Source organism: Bison bison, unplaced genomic scaffold (assembly GCF_000754665.1).
Source record: "Bison bison bison isolate TAMUID 2011002044 unplaced genomic scaffold, Bison_UMD1.0 scf7180017864098, whole genome shotgun sequence".
NCBI classification, from domain to species: domain Eukaryota; kingdom Metazoa; phylum Chordata; class Mammalia; order Artiodactyla; family Bovidae; genus Bison; species Bison bison.
The window spans coordinates 4,586,112-4,591,412 of record NW_011494670.1 but is presented as its reverse complement, the minus strand read 5'-3'; positions in this window follow the sequence as shown (position 1 = coordinate 4,591,412).

Genomic DNA, 5,301 nt, shown 5'->3' with positions numbered 1-5,301 from the left:
ACTTTGGAACCCCAAAAATAAAGTCTGTCACTGTTTCCACTGTTTCCCCATCTATTTGCCATGAAATGATGAGACTGGATGCCATGATCTTAGTTTTCTGAATGTTGAGTTTTAAGCCAACTTTTTCACTCTCTTCTTTCACTTTCATCAAGAAACTGTTTAGTTCTTCTTTACTTTCTGTCATAAGGATGGTGTCATCTACATATCTGAGGTTATTGATATTTCTCCCAGCAATCTTGATTCCGGTTTGTACTTTCTCCAGCCCAGCATTTCTCATGATATACTCTGCATATAAATTAAATAAGCTTAAGGTGACAATATACAGCCTTGTATAAGGTGACAGTATACAGCCTTGGTATACTCCTTTCCCGATTTGGAACCAGTCAATTGTTCCATGTCCCGTTCTAACTGTTGCTTCTTGATCTGCATATAGATTTCTCAGGAGGCAGGTCAGGTGGTCTGGTCTGATTCCCATCTCTTTAAGAATTTTCCAAGCAACACATTAGGAAGGCTTTTTTCTTGCCTTGAGTCATATCCTATTTCTGTTGGTGTTGCTCTGTGCTTCTGGGCTCAGGAAAACAAGTCCAGCCTTTCAGATGATAATGGCAGAGCCCAGGGAAAAGGAAGTAACTCAGTTCTCCGTGGACTTCACAGTGAAGGGTTTTAGTACAGTGTTGATTTAATCATTACAGTAACTCTCTGAGGTAGGTATTATTAATATTATTACCTAATGTTATTAGGTTTAGTAAACAAACTAGAGAATGCATAGTTAAATTCAAATTTCAGATAAAAGCAAATAATTTTTAATATAAAGATGCCTCTTCCCCTCTCCCCAAATTGTGACATTAATGTGTGCATAGAGAACAGCTACCAAAGTGTCATATATTTTACTGGCATCCCTATTATTATGTCCATTTTGGAGCTGTGGAAACTATGGTTCAGAGGCTGGCAAGAAGCAGAGCTGGGATCCAAGCCCAGGTCTTTGGTTTTAAAGTTCATTTGTTTTTTCTTTTCTTTCAACACATGATACAATTACATAGTATCTCCCCCTGACCCACTCCAAGCAAAATGTGGACTTCCTTGGAGGTCCTGTGGTTAAGATTTCCCCTTCCAGTGAAAAGGGTGAGTATTCAATCCCTGATAGGGGAGTTAAGATCCCCCATGCCTCATGGTCAAAAAATCAAAACATAAGACAGAAACAGTATTGTAACAAATTCAATGTTGTGTTGTTGTTTTCATGGGCTTCTTAGGTGGTGCTAGTGGTAAAAAAACCCCATTTGCCAATGCAGGAACTATGAGAGACAGGGTTCTATCCCTGCGTCAGAAAGGTCCCCTGGAGAAGGGAATGGCAATCTGCTCCAGTATTCTTGCCTGGAAAATTCCATGGGCAGAAGAGCCTGGAAGCTACAGTCCATAGGATCGCAAAGGGTCAGACACAACTCAAGCGACTGAGCATGCACAGAGAGAGCTACCAAAGCAATTAAAACAAACAAATAAACATCAAGCCAGAAAATAGCAAACAAAGAAATCAAACATATTTTCAACTAAGAGAAAACAACCCAGAGGAAACTATTGCTCTGTTTACTTGTGGGCAGAATTCCTGGTGAGAAACCAGCAAGAGCTTTAGCTTGGCGTGAACACTGGAGGTGTTTGGTGACCCTGAGAACAGAAGAGAACTGTGGACCGGAAGCCCCTTCCATACAGAGCTGTTTCCAGGGCCTCTGGAAAGCACCCTCCTTTATCACGGAAGTGGAGGGAAAGGGGAGATTGGACTGCTGATGCATGCCTTTCCACCTGGTGTCACTGGAACCTGATGTCCTAATCATATTTCCCTGTCACCTCTCAGCACTGATTTACTTTCTCTTCCCATTCTCCATGCGGCAGAACTAATTGCCTGCCTAATTGCCAAAACTAATTGCAGTGACATTCATTGTTCATCTGCTCTCTTCTCTGGCTGGAGCTCAGGCAGGTGGCTCACGCAAAGGCAAGGATGGAATTATTTCTGGGTTGCTTCAGGGACACAGTGCTTCAGAGCAGTGTCCCAGCAATAGCTTCAGTCATGGAGGTGGATCAAGGAAATAGCTTCCTGGCTGTGGAGAAGACGGTGGTTCCTGGCAGGGGTTCACCTTCTTCTGGCTTGAAATGGGATTGGTTTGACAGATTTTGAGTCCATTAAATTATACTTCTCTGGAGTCCTTTTCTCCCATTTAGAGATTAGAATTAGACTTGTTGATTAAAAAATCGAGAGAGATGCGCCTGCTTCTCTCTGGCCCCATGGTTGGTTAGAGGCAGGGCTTGGATCTGGTACCATGATGCTCCTTACTGTTACTCTTGCACTAGTTTTCTTTTACATTTCCTTATACATTTTTATTAAAACACTATGAAGTAATTTCCTCATCAGTAGCTAGAATAACAGTTGTTAATATTTACTGAGTTGTTATGAACATGAAGCCCTTTCCATACATTTTTAAATTTAATCCTCAAAAACAGCAGCGTGAGGAGGTGCTATCAGCATCCTTAATTTACAAATGCAAGGAGAGCTTAATAGTTTGCTTTGGTTCAATCCGCTGGCCAATACAAAGTCATGTGCAGGATCCTTATGACCATTTCTGGATTCTGATAGATGGAAGAACTTCCAAAGATGAATTGAAGGTAGTAGTTGGAGCAGTTTAAAACTAATCAGCCAAATTATGCAAATTATTATGTACATTTATTGTTGACCCAGGAGTCATGACATCCTCTTTTCTTCCATATTACTGACACAAACACAAATGGACTGCAATCCTGGTTTGGAGTTTAGCTCAAGGAGTTTCAGAGGACTTCCAGGGACTCACCACACAAAGGACAAAAAGACAGTATGTTGAGAGTTGGAGGCCCAAGTATCTGCCTCTAGCAAGCTATGCAGGATGACCTGGTCACCTCAGTTTCTTCCGTGAAATGACGGGATTAGACTCCGCGGTCTAGTAGACCAAAATCATCGCCATCCTACGTGTCTTAGATGGCCCATCCAAGATGGAAGCCCACAATGGCAGAGGCCTGTTATAACTTTCAAGACAGCTCTCCAGTTACTGTAAATAAAAGTCTTATTGTTTGGTTCTTGATCTTGTCCCCACTCAGTGACAGGAAGAATAATAAAAGCACTGTCACTATTGTGTGAAATGAGAGATTTCTCATCCAGAAGAGAACTAGGACATATACAATAGCAAACTATGTGGAAGCTGAGAAAATAATTATATAATTGATTAAACAGGGTAGGAAAAATGAATTGTGATAAGGGAAAAAGACTAACAGTTTAAAAAAGTTTTGGAATTTTGTTTGCCGAAAAGGAAGTAGTGTACAGTGACTAATGTATAGAAAGAAAGAACTATTTCAAAGAATTTTTAAGAGGAAGACCTAAACACAATTAGAAGAAAACCAGGAGAGAAAAAAGAAAAATTTAATTTTATCTGATGGAAAAAAAAGCTGTCTTCATGAAAAACAGAGATTTTGAAATGAAGAATTCTGTCTTCAATTGCCTTTTTAGAATTCCTCTGGGTAATTTTATGAGGCCCTTGTGATCTTGAAACATCGAAATGCCTGTTTGAGGGAAATATAGTAAGGCATGAATTTAAAAATGAATTTTATAGTAGAACACTCATTAGCAGGATGTTCCTTGGAAACCTGGTAGAAAGATCTCCAGAGAAGAGGGCAGAATTTGAGTTCCTAATCCGATCCTTCTTGCTGTGTGACCTTGGGCAAGTCCCTCCGTCTCTCAGGGCCTCGTGTTCTCCGATTTGCATGAAGTCATTGGATTGAATGCCTCGAAGGCCATATTCTGTATGTTTGCATTGCTCATTGTAGATCATACTTAAAAAACCATTTGGTTAGTCATAGGTCTATAGACCATATGCATTGGGATAAAATCCAGAAAATGTATTTTTAAGATTCACATCTGGGCCGGATGAAACACAAGCTGGAATCAAGATTGCCAGGAGAAATATCAGTAACCTCAGATATGCAGATGACACCACCCTTATGGCAGAAAGTGAAGAGGAACTCAAAAGCCTCTTGAAGGTGAAAGAGGAAAGTGAAAGGATTCCAAAATGGACATAACAATAGGGATGCCAGTAACATATATGACACTTTGGTAGCTGTTCTCTATGCACAAATTAATGTCACAATTTGGGGAGAGGGGAAGAGGCATTTTTATATTAAAAATTATTTGCTTTTATCTGAAATTTGAATTTAACTATGCATTCTCTAGTTTGTTTACTAAACCTAATAACACTAGGTAATAATACTAATAATACTACCTCAGAGAGTTAGTGTAATGATTAAGTCAACACTGTACTAAAACCCTTCACTGTGAAGTCCACGGAGAATTGAGTTACTTCCTTTTCTCTGGGCTCTGCCATTATCATCTGAAAGGCTGGACTTGTTTTCCTGAGCCCAGAAGCACAGAGCAATACCAACAGAAATAGGATTTGACTCAAGGCAAGAAAAAAGCCTTCCTAATGTGTTGCTTGGAAAATTCTTAAAGAGATGGGAATCAGACCAGACCACCTGACCTGCCTCCTGAGAAATCTATATGCAAGTCAAGAAGCAACAGTTAGAACAGGACATGGAACAATTGACTGGTTCCAAATCGGGAAAGGAGTACACCAAGGCTGTATATTGTCACCCTGCTTATTTAACTTATATGCAGAGTACATCATGAGAAATGCTGGGCTGGAGGAAGCACAAGCCAGAATCAAGATTGCTGGGAGAAATATCAATAACCTCAGATATGTAGATGACACCATCCTTATGACAGAAAGTAAAGAACTAAACAGTTTCTTGATGAAAGTGAAAGAGGAGAGTGAAAAAGTTGGCTTAAAACTCAACATTCAGAAAACTAAGATCATGGCATCCGGTCCCATTATTTCATGGCAAATAGATGGGGAAACAGTGAAAACAGTGAAGACTCTATTTTTGGGGTTCCAAAATCACTGCAGATGGTGACTGCAGCCGTGAAATTAAAAGACACTTGCTCCTTGGAAGAAAAGCTATGACCAACCTAAACAGCATATTAAAAAGCAGAGACATTACTTTGCTAACAAAGATCCATCTAGTCAAAGCTATGGTTTTTCCAGTAGTCATGTATGGATGTGAGAGTTGGACTATAAAGAAAGCTGAGCGCTGAAGAATTGATGCTTCTGAACTGTGGTGTTGGAGAAGACTGTTGAGAGTCCCTTGGACTGCAAGGAGATCCAGCCAGTCCATCCTAAAGGAAATCAACCCTGAATATTCATTGGAAGGACTTATATTGAAGCTGAAACTCCA